General features: G+C 47.5%; 1 pseudogene; it reads left to right on the forward strand.

The window, feature by feature from the left end:
* Window positions 1-1485, forward strand: part of LOC149329192 (uncharacterized) — a 46035-nt pseudogene extending 44550 nt beyond the window's left edge.
* The last annotated feature ends 13942 nt before the right edge of the window (window positions 1486-15427 follow it).

Raw genomic sequence — 15427 nt, forward strand, 5'->3', positions numbered from 1 at the left:
TGTGCTAAAATTCCACTTATGATTCCTTCTCTTCCAGTCAAGATTCTGTTTGTGAGCACACATTTTATTAATTTTTTGCGGCTGTCTTGAGTCATTTTTATATAACTTGAGTCATTTTCAGTTCGGCATCTTCCTCCTGCCCTATACAAGCGTGGAGGAGACGTTTTTGTTTATATTTTAATTTGAATAATCGAAGCCATATACCGGGGGTGACAAGGCCATCCCATCTTGATGTTTCATTATTCTTCTCGCTTGCACCTTTAGTAATTTAAATAACTAACATTTACCGCTTTGAATGCAGGTCAGATGCTGGAATGAAGAGAACGGTTGCACTGCTGTAATGGCTGCTTCAGACATCGCCGAACACTTCCAGCACGCCTGTGGACACCACTCTGTTCACTGCCCAAAGTGTTCGGCGTCTGTTCTTTGCCGCAAGGTGTGCGCGCACCTCAGATCTGGCTGTTCAGATCACACAATTCGTCCACCTTCAGAACACGGTGGGCAGACTGGGCATCATGACGAATCACTTTTGACAGCTCTGAGCAGAGCCCTAGATCAGCACACAGCCGAAATGAGGGCACTTCTGGAGCAATTGCTTAGCGATGGCAATGCACGAGCCGACCAACTGAACAAGATCTCGCAAAATGTAAACGCTGTCAGTAAAGCTATAAAGCAGGAACCCTCTGAAGGAGCCCGAGAAGGCCACGGCACTATAAACGGAAGCTTTCTCCAAATAACCGCACCAGAGCAAATAGAAGGATCCTTGATCGCTAGAAGTGAGGTAGCCGACACTCTCTCGAGGAGAATAAGATCATTAGGAGAAGAAATAAAAGGTGAATTTGAAAAAGCAACGGCACAGAGGCACGACTGCTATTCAGGGCTTGCTGCAGCCATCAATGAAGCTAAGGATAGCGAAAAATGCGAACAGAAGGGCATTGGGCCAATTGAACAGAGTCATTCGTCAGACTGAAAACAGAGCATCACAGTGCAATTTTTTTATCAGAAACATTCAACTGCTCCACGATACAGCTGTGGCGCTAGGATCCGCCGCCTATTATACCTGTGTGGCTACCGCGTGTCTCCTGCGGTTGTGCTCAGTAAAACAACCAGGATCTGTTGCTTTATTTGGGGCTGCAGCTACACAAGGGCAGCATGGACGACGTAGTTTAATGGCCATTTCAACACAGATTTAGGGTTAGTGTGGTGCACCCGAAGGAATGGACAAAACGGCAGCCCGAATTTAAACCCTCTCCTTTATGCGCATATATACGAAGGCCCATAGGTTCATCGAACGAGCCTTTTTATCATACCGAAGGGTCGTTTAATCTGTGTGACCTTGCACGTGACGGCTATGTGCATCAAGACGAGCTTAGGATAACACTGGAGTTGATTTCGTGCAAATGCCTGAAGGCCAGTGGTGTTTGTGGAAGAAACTTCACCTCAAGAAATTTAAAGTGGATCTTGACTGTTGTTTATATCGACTGACCTGTGCGCATCACTTTTGTTGTGAGCAGATTGAGTGTGAAATAAAACTGTTTTTGTGTTTTGCAGTGAATCATAAAACTCGGACTCTGAGTGATCAAGTAGCATTTTTTGTAAGGCAGAATTTTCTTTCGTTATAAAAGGCGCAGTTATTTTGATGCACTTGCATATTGCAGCAAAGGCTGTTATAGCCTTGTTTTGCCGCACATATATCCCTGCCTTCTACCATGGAATGTACTCATTAGCTATGAAACCTTAATTGCTTCATGAGTTTTTGATCTTAACATAAATAACGTAAGCGAGTTTAAATTATCAACCACCTTCAAACACATTGAATTTTACACCTGCAAACCTAAGCGTGGCAGGTTTCAAAGGGGTCATTCCATGCCAAGCGAACCATAGTTTGCACTCGACGGGCCTCCTCCGATCTTTTCCATAAAATCTGTGGCTCTTAATTGAACCGTCTAAAGTTCCAGTTGACTGATACTTTTTTTTTCGTGAGGCTGGCAACCATGGGTTGCCAATAGGCATAAAACAGCACTTCATGCCCCAACAAGCAAAGTATTGGTGCACGGAGTTTTACACTGATGCCTCCAAGACTTCTTCAGTTGCAAGTGCAGTTTACAGCTGTCAATCTTCCGAAACGAGAACAATGAATAGACACACAAGAATATTTAATCCAGAATGTCATGGTATCCTGTTGGCTGTCAGATCCATCCTACAAAAGAACATCCCAACGTCTGTTATTTATTCAGATCCTTTAAGTGCGGTTATGGCCCTGTCCTCCGGGAGACCCTGTAAAAACCCTGTTATGAATTCCCTCTTGAAATGCCTTATGGCTGCATGCCCACTGAACCTCAATATTACATTATGCTGGGTACTAGGTCACTTTGACATAGAAGGAAATGAGGAAGCAGATAGCCTTGCTGCGTCAGCTGCCAAACTGAGTCTTATTCATGTAAACCAACTTCCACACCATACTCAGGCCTCATATTAGGAGTGCACTCCGCAAAGAATGCCTGCAGGATTGGGACAAATAGAAAACAAACCACACACGATAAAACCAAGCATTGGAAGATATGCCAGAGATGAACAAAATTGATTCAAAGAAGGTGCTATCTGCAGACTGAGGATAGGATATACATACATCACACATTCACATCTTTTAAACGCTACACCGGCACAACAGTGGGCGAGATGTGGACCGCACATCTCAGTTGTGCACATATCAATCATGTGCCCGAGATCGGAGACAGAAAGACGACACTTCCCAGAACTGTCCACATTCAAAAAACCATTGCACCCTTCTTTATTTTCAGGTGATGACCGCACGTTTTATTGGATAGGGCTTTCAAACGCTTTAGACAAATAGACTTTTGGCAAGATATCTCTTATTTAAAGTAACCTCAGCCCCTCCTCAATGCTGAGAAGGCTGAGCTGCTAGATGCGTCGCTCTTCTTGCCTAAGCAAGGACCGATGTTTAGGCTACCGTCTTTTATGTATAACTGCTCTTACCACAACTTTTAGGTGCTATAGACCTTTCCAAAAAGGGCTCCCTGGGCGCTGCCATATTGTTCCCTGGACTGCAGTGGGCACCTCGCGCTAGCACGGTGGAAGCGGCGAAACGCCTCCTCTCTGGACTGCTGGAAACCGGTTCCGCCGCCGGAAACAATATGGCAGCGCCCAGGTTAGAAAGGTGAATACACCACTTTAGGCCATTCCACCTCAATTATACATCCTCATGACACACCATAATCATGAACATGCTAACTGTTCGTAGGCCCTATACACCTGGAGTTGATTTTAACATGTGCCGTATTTTAGCCTGAGCTGGCCAAAAACCTCGAGTCTGGCGCTCTTTCGCCTTAGATGCACTTGCACCAATAAAAATCTAGCATCATCATGTACCGTTTAAAGAAACTAGCTTTAAAGGTGCACTGAAAAGGAATCTGAACTCGTATGTTTAGCGCTGCAACTCGGTCTACATGTTCCAAGCGTTCTTGGAAGCCTCGAATTATTGCCCTGTGCGGCCAGTTCCCTAATTTAAAGCAGATTAACATGGAGCTCAACCCTTCTTTTATTTTTAATTCCCCGCAAATGGTGGGAGGAGTCGACCAACCTTTCATCCAGTCCCGTGGCGGCTTGTTGCCCTGCCATCGGCGGAGTGATACGTAGTGATCGGCGAAAGCAAAGAGTGCACGCGTATTTTCACTTCGGTGGGCCTAATATTCAACTAGGTAGTCTCTGACTAGACCTATTTATTCACGGAAACCTAAAAGAAACAAAATAATTGCGAAAGCAAAGTTGCCACGCGACTGCCTGAAAGGCACCCCATGCGTTGGTAAACTCCTTAAAAAAAAGGTGGGAGATGGGGCATTTAATCGGAATTAAATGAGGGAAATCGCCGCACAGGGCCATAATTCAAAGTTTCCAAGAACACTCGGAACGTGTAGATGGAGTTCCAGCGGTAAAAAAGAACGAGTTCAGATTCCTCTTCAGTGCACCTTGAAGGCCCTTGGGGAAAAAAAATTCCAGGTCATGTGGCAGCCCTTTGATATTCTCAGATGAGCACAAGATTTGGTCTCGCTATCGAGTGCACGACATAACTTCGTCGTCGCCACATCTATTGAGCGAGAGCCAGAGATATAATCCAGGCAGCACTAATTGTCCTGAGGATGTCCTCAAATGCTCAGAACGTCCTTATTCTGAAGAGGCAATTCTGAGCACCTTTGAAGGGCATCGATGCCTTATCGTCTTGAGCGTGTCCCAGATTGTACTTTGCTGGACAACTGGAGGATGAAAATTCCTCGAATGTCCTACAATCGTCCTATCGCAGGAGAATATTGTGGGACTGAACTGAGATCAAACTAGCTTCATCTCTCGCTCCATGGATCTCTTTAATTAAAATCTCTAGGTTCATTAAAACGTCTGTACAATCACGATGCAAATAAGCGCAAACAGCACGGTGCCTATGTGCACCGCTGTTCGAATTTCTTTTGACGGTGTGTTTACTTGGCTGGTAAGAAAAAGACGTTAGAGTCGTCCTAGAATGCATCACAAACAAATCTGGCATCTTTTTGTTACCACTGAAGTATAAGCGTGTTTAAAAGAAACGCGAACAGCAGAGCGCCTAGGCTCCGCTCTTCTCGTGTTTCTTTCCATCGCGCTTGTACATGCATATAATCAAGTAGACCATTGCGACCCCAAAATTATGTGCCTTGAGGAGATATCCTGCAATAATTTTGCATGCTTTCCATAAGGTTCCGCGGTTTAGATTATCGTCATGAGGATGTCCTCAGATTGTACTTTGCTGGGCTTCTGGAGGATGAAAATTCCTTGAATATCCTACAATCGTCCTATCGCAGAACAACATCGTGGGACTGAGATCAAACCAACTTTACCTCATGCACTCAGGATCTCAATATTAAGAACTGTAGGTTCATTAAAAAGTGTGTACACAGACATATTATGTGCCTGTGAAAATTAGGCGCCTTGAGGAGTTATCTTGAAATATTTTTCGATGCTTGCATGAGGTTACACTGTTTACATTTTTGGACCATTCAACTTTAGATTTAGGGAAAAGAGAGCTATAACTCTCTGTAGCACTGGGCACAGTAAACCCGTGCTGCGCCTTTTTTGCTTATTCTGGTTAGCTTCTTTCATATTAGCTTTGACTACAGCACTCCTACGAAAAAAAAAAGCTCTTGGTACAAATTCAGAAGTAGCACTGAAAATGTCCCCAACCTAAATCCTCAAAACGATCTGAGCATGCGACACGGATGGAAAAATGGATCCCAGCTGGACTGCTTCAGGACCAGTTTAGAAAGCCTGAAGATGTCTGAACATTCCGACGTGGAAATCCTGAGTTTATACTCAGGAGGTCATACTCAGGCCATACATTCTGAGGTCATACTCAGGATGTCCTTGCGTTGTCTTGCCAAATGGCCACCTTCTACAATTCCATTTCCTCAAAAGTCGCGAATGTGGCTTTAAACTACCAAAAGCTTCGCAGAGCCGAGCGAACTGCTTGTGCTGCTACGCGCACGACAAACACCACGTCTTCGGTCGTTCGATTGCAGCGCAAAAACGCGAAATATTACTCCAGCGTAATTCCATGCTAACATGACGCATATGTGGGATTTTCTGCCATGTGCCAAAGCCGGCTCCACGAACGTTGATATTTTCCTTGCTGTGAGCCGTTTTCTCATTAAAGTTGAGAGTGCGCTCCACTCGGCCATCGTCTCCATGGTTCGGCTCACGCTAACCACGAACCCGCAGTGGTTTAAACTCCATGTACGCGAACTTTCGCGAGAAGACAAAGCTGCGGCCTCGGCTCTTGCTTAGAGTCACCGTGTCTTCCATAAATAGTGTTCGCCCGGAACCAGATCGTTCATGCTTCCAGTTGCTCTCTCATGCATTGCGGTGGAGCATATCTTAATGACCAGGCATGCCGGCCTGGTCGTCGCAGCTGAACCAGCATATAGGCCTGACATAGGTTCGACATGTATTTTGCTGCGGCATTGAGGTAGAATAAAATAAAATTAATAACAAAATTCCTATTTGCTTTTTGCGAGCGTTGAATAACCAGCCTAACATTTCTTATGGGTTACACACGGAAGGGTGTCGCTGAGACACGTTCTGTGATGGCTGCTAAGAAAGTTACTGCTGCAAGTACGTTACAAGATTCAGTATAGTGTCACCTTTCAGTCTTCTCCAACTTTCAGCACCTAGCACCTTCCAAGTCCTGCTACCTGCAGGAGTTAGGAGCTATTGCTCACGCTACTAGCCAAAAGTATGTAACAGTTTAGCTGCTTGCTCGGCAAGCGATGTAAACAGTTGAACGAAAAATACATAGGCTCCATCACGACCTAGAAAGCCAATTTGAAATGCTTCTCTATGCGAGTCAAAACGATTCAATTGCATTTGTAGCACCATTTTCGATCTCCATTAGTGCCAAGTTCTTCAGGGTAAACAGTTGAACGAAAAATACATAGGCTCCATCACGACCTAGAAAGCCAATTTGAAATGCTTCTCTATGCGAGTCAAAACGATTCAGTTGCATTTGTAGCACCATTTTCGATCTCCATCAGTGCCAAGTTCTTCAGGGTAAACTAACATCTGCAGGAACTCCCACTCGCCAATTACACCAATCGCGTTCACTCTCACTCTTCCAGATACTGAAGGGCACTGTGACAACATCTCTCCCTAATGACCAGTGTAGGAAGTGGCCCCGTGAATTCATTTGTCTATGAAGCACAACGTAGCGGAGGCCTGTGGATTAATTGTGACCACCTCGGGTTTTTTAATCACCAATGCTGCGTGATATCAGTGCGCATCAAAGACCTCGTTCATCGAAATTAACCAACAGTCATCCACTACGATTCTTGTCATAGCCCACGTGTAACTTCTTGGCATTAAATACCAAAAATAATGCAACATAAAATATCCTGGCATTTAAAAGCAATCCATGCTGCTTTCAGATGAGTTCGCTTAGTGTACTGCTGTCCTCTGCTTGCTTACTTTGGAAAAGATTGCAAATATTAGACAGATTTCTTTACTAATTACATTTCAGTGCGCTGAGAAAAAGCCTAAGTAGCAATTCTTTTTGACCTAGGGTTCAAGAAAGGGCTGAGGAATACGCAGTTCCTAGAAGTGTAATGAGAAATAAATTGTGCTATTTTTGTAAGGCTAACCACGTAACATATGATAGGTGTTACGTTAAGAGATCGGAAGCGGCGGAGTGGATGAGAGAACAAACGCGGGTTAATGACATCCTAGTTGAAATCAAGAGGAAGAAATGGGCTTGGGCAGGGCATGTAATGCGAAGGCAAGATAACCGCTGGTCCTTAAGGGTAACGGAGTCGATTGCTGGAGAAGGCAAGCGAAGCAGGGGGCGGCAGAAAGTTAGGTGCGCGGATGAGATTAAGAAATTTGCGGGAATACGGTGGCCGCAACTGGCGAAGGACAGGGTTAATTGGAGAGACATGGGAGAGGCTTTTGCCCTGCAGTGGGCGTAGTCCGGCTGATGATGATGATGATGAACCACGTTATAGCATGGAATGGGATTGTGCATGGTCAGCTCATCACCTTCTGTGCATACAGTTTCCAGCCCTAGCAAAATTGTTGCACATGCCGTTCTCGGTATGTACAAACCTTGGGTTTATTGGCGAAGGTCCGAACATTACATCAGCCGTTGCTCTAAGAAACACGCTTCTAGGGCCCCCTACGTTAGTGCAAGCAGTTCCGGGGGTCTCATGCGCACACATAAGTTACACGAAGGAAGTGTTCCAAAAGTCACACAAAGTATGCGGCCAACTGCGCCATCTTATGCTTGGGCTTGCCCCTGCGTCGACCACGGCCCCGGCCCGGGCAATTTGCTGTCATTGCCTGCCGATTACAGCGCGGGGTGGCTGTCGTTCGCTCTCCACTGCGCAGTGTTTCACGCTTTCCCCTTACGTGAGCGGCCACCCCGCGGTGGCCTCCAAGAACGGGAGCACAAGCAGCTGCGGCGTCCTCCGTTCCCGGTTGGCTCGCGCGGTTCGCCATGTGGCGTTCGCACGCTCGCCGCTGGCTGGCGGAGGAAATGGGGTACGCGGTTATCCCACAACATGACGGCGTCACGGAACTGCAGTGACGTCTTATTTCGCGCTCCCGTCACCACGCAATCTTTGTTGAAGAAACACGTACCTGCAAAACAAAAATGAAACAAGGACGAAGACCTTAACAAAGCCCCGGGAATCCTCTCCCTCTTTCCCGTTATGGTCAAAATGTCGGTGATCAACGAATTATCATTTCTGCTCAGCGGCAGATATGCGCATGCCTGCGGGGTAGCAGTCTGAAGAGTGACTTGAAAGTGTTGACGATTCACAACGTGGCAAGGAACTGGGACAGGTGTATACGCGGTGGCTATTCACATCGATCGGAGCCTGACGACGGGCAAAAAACAAAATCGATGGAGAGAGACGGAGAGACAGAGATAGCGGGACAAGCATTCTCGGATGGGCACAGCATTTCCATCGTCTTCAGCACTAGGACGACAGCAGGACGGGATGCCTCATGGAAAAGTGTCCTACACGCTGGTCGGTTTCACCTCCGAGCTCGACTGGAGGCCTCTGCGCTTCGTGAAGTCGCCTCTACGAGTCAGAGTGTGCAGTGCTTGCGGACTGGTGCGGTCAAAGGCGGCAGTCCTTGCCTGCGAGCACATCCTTTGCATGTCCTGTTACGAGCAGTGCACGGAGGGCGTCGAGCCCGTGTGTCCCCTGGATGGCCTCCTGTGCCCGGAAAAAGGAGTGAACTGGACGTATTTTCCCGTTGAAGAGCTGGTGAGTAAAGAGGTGAGTGACCAGGGCGAACTGTTCAGGTTTTACGCGTCGGATTCTTGGTGTTTTTAGATGCAATAAGGGCTGCAAGTTTAATGTAAGCAGACGAGATGACGACGCCTTCTCATAACGAAAGTTGAATGTCTCGGAATGCGATTAAATGGCGAGCGGTGACGCAGTGGCCGTTTGAGTACGTTTCTTTTACTATCGGACTTTAAGCAAGCTTCCTGTAGCTCAGAAGTGCTCACGTGAGGAACTTAATTCTATTTCTACTGGTGGGGGGTGTTCGGTGCTCCTTATCCTCAGTCCAACCGCGAGATTTGACCGGAATCTCTGAAAGTTCAGCCTACGGATTGCTACGACTACAGCTGGGTAGTCATGGAAAATTGGAAAATAAAAACTTGCCCGGCCTCACAGGAAGTTTTATCCGCGGTACGCCACGACAGCTGCGAAGACGCAATTGGGCGGAAAGTTGAACGCCATGCATTCGTTGATCGTTGCCCTGAGATTTATTTCGCGCGCTCTGCAGAGGAAAACAAATCCCTAGAGGCCGGAACCATTATTCGCTAACTTATTTATTCACATAAGTATATAACCTGTCTAGCGCCGGAGTGGACCATTTAATATCCGCACGGGCAGCATCCGCGTGCGGTAAATACAAATAGCGGCGTTAGCTATCTCTGGAGATTAAAAGCGCTTCGTTATCGTAGAATTACAACACATAATCTAGTCTCCTTTGTGACTTAGATTCCCATGTTGTCCATGCACAAACGTCGGTATACCCTTTGGGATGTAAACACTGCGAGTAATCTAACAGCTTGGCACGAAAATTTATTAGAGCAAGTCGTGTCGTTCAGGATTCGTTTTCAATCGTTTTTGCTATTACATGTCACCTAATTTAGTCGTTAAAAATTTCATTGCCACTCTAGCGGTTGTCACGCTTTTCTGCCTGGCTTGCATCAGGCGGCAGAGATCTCCGTGGCACAACGCGACTCTCAAGGCAACTTGGTCTATGCGCCTTCACTCCAGAGCCATCACTCTCCGGAACCGAGTACCTGCTTAAAATTTCACATTGTTTTTGCTACATCGCGGCGTTCGGTTGCTCTAGAGAATTGCTCTGACCACAGTACGAGATTTCGCTCATCATACCGTGTTTCTACGGAAATGAAATAATGTATTTAAAAAATAAGAAAAATAAGAGTGAATAGACTGTGCTTTTCTGCACATCAGTGTAAAATCAGGTGGAAATTATGTAAAATTTTGGCAGTTCGAAGTGAATTGTCCGGACTGATAGTTTTAAAAACCCCCAGTCCAAAGCGCCTAGCACTCGGTGAGACGCCTGACGCCGTCTCATGGCATGCTTCCTACCATTGCACGCGTCGCGTGGACCGCTAGTAGTTAGACGCCTTTAGCATGCAATTAGCAGAATATTGGCAGCTCGCCCACCGCCACTGCGCATGCGCAGATCCCCTCGATAACGCTAGAGGGCGCCAGGTGCCTTGCAGCTGCGTGCACGCCTTCAGCATCAGGACCAATCAGCGCGTGCTCACTGGCAGTGGGCGGGATCCCGGTGCTCCGGCAATGGCGACGGTAACACACTACACGGTATGCTAAAGGCGTCTATTAACAGATACCTACGTACCGTGTACCATGTTACCGTTACTGGAGTGCGCGCCCACCGCCGCTGGGCATGCTGCCTAAAGCGCCTGGAAATTTTTAAGGTAAGGACAACCTTTGCAGAGCGCCGCTTTTCCCTCTCCTGCGCCCATCGCCTCTTCCCATTGGTCGGTGGTTTCACGCGCAAAATTCCTTTAAAGCCGCGCTTTTCGCGGCCGCAGACGCCATATTGTCCGCTCCAACCGCGCACCGTAGGTTGTCCAGGCGTCGTTGCTGTTATTGCGCTTTTGCTTGCTGTGATGAACAGCGGCTTTTGTTTTGCTCGGAACGTGTGTCAGTCACCCAACTTCAAGCCGTCTATCTGTGCGGCGTGACGGGCTGCCGCGCCTTCGGGTGGAGGAACCGTCACGACGGTGGAAAGCGGTTCTTCGCGATCCATCATCGAAAACCGACGCGGGCCGGAGGAAGGTTTGGTTACACAGAATTGGCCGTCCGAATTTTAACGCAACGCCATCGACCAGACTTTGCGAGTTAAGTGAGGGGCTTTCAATAGCTGCTGAGTTTTCCTTTTTTTTTTAAGCTACGCTGGGCAGTGGTTTGTTCGCGATCGAGCGTATGGCCGCAGTAAGCTCGATATGACGGCGCTTGCGTTGAGCGCATCGTGATTGCATGCACGCAAACGTGTAAGTGACGCAAGGCACACGTCTAACTGCAGAGTGACGTTCCTTAAATTTGAGCGCATGCCGCAGTTAGACATACATGCGTAGATAAAACTGCGCTCTGACATGGTGAAGCGCACGCGTTAGATTCTTCCAGAAAAAGACAAAAACAGAATTATCGCGCCGATATGCATCGTTACGGCACTGTAGGCATCGCTGATGGAAACACCAAGCTAGCGTGCGCTGGCTTGCGTTTACTCTCGAAATATGACCAGTAGCTGTGGGTATGCGAGATAGTGCCCATCGCAAGTGGGTCGCGCGTTTCCTGTCACATCACTTCCGCGTTCTCGCTTCCCCTTGACGCCTAACTAGTTAGGAGGAGGCTACGAATGCGAGCAAATCTCTGATAACCTCTTTTATTAATGCTAAAACGTCTTTTTTTTGTTAACGTTGCCATCAGTGATGCCGCCATTATCTCCATTTTTAAAAGTTTTGTAGCCGCTTTTTTCTTTCTAAATGAGATCAGTATAACAAAAGGCTTTGGCTTTGCCGATGTGCATTTAGTACTCGGGCGGTTTCCGAGCCTGAGCCGGGCATGTCTACCTCGCGGGCCGGGCCGGGTTCGGGCCTATATTGAAAAAATCGGGCCGGGCTGGGGCGGGTAACGAAAAAGGTTGACGGGCTCGGGACGCGTGACTAATTAAGGCCCGTGCAATGCTCTTATAGCGACTATACGAATGCGGAAGATTATCGGACAGAAGTGTTAAAAGCCTGGTAGGTTTCGCTCCTCACTAAATGACTGATTCCGATGAAACATTTACGTACAACTTTATTATCCCATTGCTGGCAGGCGAAGGATATTTCCGAGGTAGGTTTTTTTCTTACTAAGTACCTATTCCCAAGAAAATTTTTATGCGGGAGTGTATATCGTTACAGTAAATGCACGCGAGACAACAGGGGAGGCACAGGTAAGTGTACACGTAGCGTGGCCTTCATACCGTATTTCGAGCACTCACTCAAGCGTCTTACCTGGTCCGCGATACACTGCAGCAGACCAAAACCAAAAACCACTAGAAGAGCGGATGAACTACGGGCATTTAAAATGGAGGGCTAGTGGAGGGCTCCGGAAATTTCGACCCCCTGGGGTTCTTTAACGTGCACTCACATCGCACAGTACACGGGCCTCAAGAATTTCGCCTCCATCGAAATTCAGCCGCCGCTAGAGTTACTGCATAAGTACCTAGAGTTGCGCATAGATCTGCTTTGTTGCCGCAAAGCATCCAAACTATGAGGGAAATCCGCAACTCTTGAATGCAGGAGGTGGAATACGTGCAGGAGTTGGAGCAAGTGCAGGCTCAATCCGCTTATTTCTGGCAGCCGAACTTGCTTTATTTTAGGTAAATTTCTGTCGCATTGAATCATACAGCTTACTAGCAATGCGCCGGCTGCAACGAGGCCTACCTCAATGATCTGCGAACAAAATACTCGTCTTCTGAATGGGTGACGCCATCTTGTGTAAACGTCACAAATCACAAACGTTTTTCTGGTGGCCTCCGCGATTATTCTTTTGAACAATTAGAGAGCACTTGTGATAAAATTGCGTGTTAGTGATCAGAAAACATCGTTTTCAGAGAGCACGTGCTCTACGGCTAAAAAAAAAAACTGCCACAAAGCACGAGGAAAGATGTTGTACATAATATTTGCCGGTGTACAATGCAAATGAGTTAGCGTCTCCGAAATACATCAATGCTTTTCAACCATGTGATCGCATATAGCTAATAGAGGCGCGTGCGGCCCAGGGAAAAAAACGCGCAACTCTATAAGCCAGTAACTCCAGTGCCAGCGGCAGCATGGGCGCCCTCTCTCGGTGGAGGCGACAGTTGTGAGCAGTATAGTAGGATGTGCCTGCGACAGGCCCTTTACATTGCCGCCTGTACATCGTGCCTCGAACAGCAGTGTGCTGCCGACGCTGCTGTTGTAGAGGGACTCAGTAGAGATCACCCCCTTGTGTGCGTGGCATATCCCAACGGTAGTCTCTCAACGCGCTAGTCGGTGTTGACCAGCGTCATGACCGAAAACTTAGGGCTAACTGACCGGTTCGCGACGTCACAACACCCGTGCTATCACACCCTTGCTTCCCGTATTTTATATTCTGCTCCGTCACAGCGCAGAGAGAGAAAAAAACTTTCATTTAGAATAGATTAATTCCCAGAAGTCAGGTGGTTGGGGCGCCTAGTCCAGGGCTCCAAGCAAAACGGCAGTGGCAGTGGTTCAGGTGAAGTTAAGAGTGAATAAAAGGTGTTTGCAATGGCCAACAAAAGGTGTTTGCAGTGGTTTGAAAAGTAGCTAAGCACTCGTTAGTCTGATCAATTGCTTGCTAGAGCATGCAAACCTTGCTCTTGCAGAGCATGGCCTGTCAATTTATATGCATATCACAAGCGTTTTCTGGTGGCCTCCCCGATCATTCTTTCAACAATTAGCGAACACTTGGGACAAAATTGCGTGTTATTGGCAATAAAACACCATTTTCAGCAGACGTGTGCTCTGCGACAGAAAAAAAAATAACTGCCGCAAAGCACGAGTACAGTCGGTGTACAAATTTACTGCCAGCAACGGCCGAGTGCAACGGAGTTTCCTTCTCCAAAATTATTTGATACCTTTCAACGATGTGATCGTGTATGGCTAATAGAGGCGCTAGCGGCCCAGGGAAAACAATGCGCAATTCTCGGCACTTATTCAGTAACTCTCGTGCCAGCGGCAGCGATGCGCGCTCTCTCGGCGGAGGCGACAGTTGTGCGCAGTGTAGTAGGATGTGCAGCGCTGCATGTATCCTCTTTGCTCCGGCAAGCCGTGCACATTGCCGCCGGTACCTAAAGTGACTCTGACAGCAGCGTACTGCCGACGCAGTTGTACAACGACGCAGCAGAGGCAGCTACATTGTGTGCGTGGAACAGCGCAACGGCAGTCTCTTAACGCGCGAGCTTTAAAGGCCCCGTGTCGCAGAAAAACCGCGGTTGGCGTTGACTGGCGGTAAGGCCGAAATCTTAGGGCGAACTGACAGGTTCGCGACGTCACAACACCCGTGCTATCGCAACCTTGCTTCCCGTATATTATATTCTGCTCCGTCACGTCGCAGAGAGAGAGACAAAACTTTCATTTAGAATAGATTAATTCCCAGAAGTCGGGTGGCCTGGCCCCTAGTCCAGGGCTCGGAGCAAGGCGGTGGTGGCAGTGGTTCAATCGAAGTTAAGAGTGAATAAAAGATGTTTGCAATGGCCAACAACAGGTTTTTGCAGTGGTTTGAAAAATAGCCAAGCACTCGCTAGTCTCGCTAGTGCATGCAAGAACTCGCTAGCGCATGCAGACCTTGCTCTTGCAGAGCATGGCCTGTCATTTTGTATGCATATTGGCTTGAATTTAATTGCAAATTTTGAAGCGTTAAACTTTTAACACCGGTGTGCTACAATTCTGCCAAATGGCACAGTTTTTTAATGTGGCCACCGCTAAGTCTTGAAAAGAAGTAGACATGCTAAATGTCGTGCTAAAGGTTGGCTGACTTACTTATTACAGTCAAGTGTTAGGTTACGACGACCAATATGCACTCAGTTTATGTCGGCCTGGTCGTCTCGTGTGGTCCTGTGTGGTCCTCTCTTGTGTACGTCTTGATTGCGTTACAGTTCTTTTCTTACAGTATGCAGGGTTCTTAGTGTTTAAAAAGTCCTGAAAGTATAATCTCGAACAAAGCGTATATTGTTCATTTTCTTCGCACATTTCTTATACGCAGGTGAAGTGCCGGAACGCAGAAAATGGCTGCGAGGCAGTGGTGACTACAAAAGATATCATTCGCCATTTCAATGAGGAGTGCAAGCACCGCTCAGTTTTCTGCCCCAGGTGCACGGCTCGGGTTCGCTGCGCCGAAGTGTGCACGCATCTGAGAACGGACTGCGCCATGTCACATTTTTGTGCAGAATGTGAAGACGAGTCCAGATGCATAGACGAGTCTATGCCTTTGCGGTCTGCCGGCCAAGTCTCAAAAGAGCAGGCGTGTGTGGAGCAGCTGGCCAGGAACCTCGTAACACAGAGCGACGCACTCGAGAAGCTCTCTGACACTATGCATACCTTCAGTCAGGCTCTCGGACTACTTGAAGCAGCAATGAAGCAAGACCATAGCAGAATGACAGAGAACGACACCAGAGCTACCACACCTAATGAGGAAAACACGTCAAATCTGACAGCACTGAGCAACGCAGTTGGCAATCTCTCGAGCACCACAGAGACATCCGACGCAACACCCAAATATGAACCAGCGAGGGTTGAAAAAGGGAGAAATGGGTCCTTATCCGCTGCCGC

This window comes from Amblyomma mixtum, chromosome 9 (genome assembly GCF_055824585.1).
Source record: "Amblyomma mixtum isolate Tamu chromosome 9, ASM5582458v1, whole genome shotgun sequence".
In the NCBI taxonomy this organism is placed as follows: Eukaryota; Metazoa; Arthropoda; class Arachnida; order Ixodida; family Ixodidae; genus Amblyomma; species Amblyomma mixtum.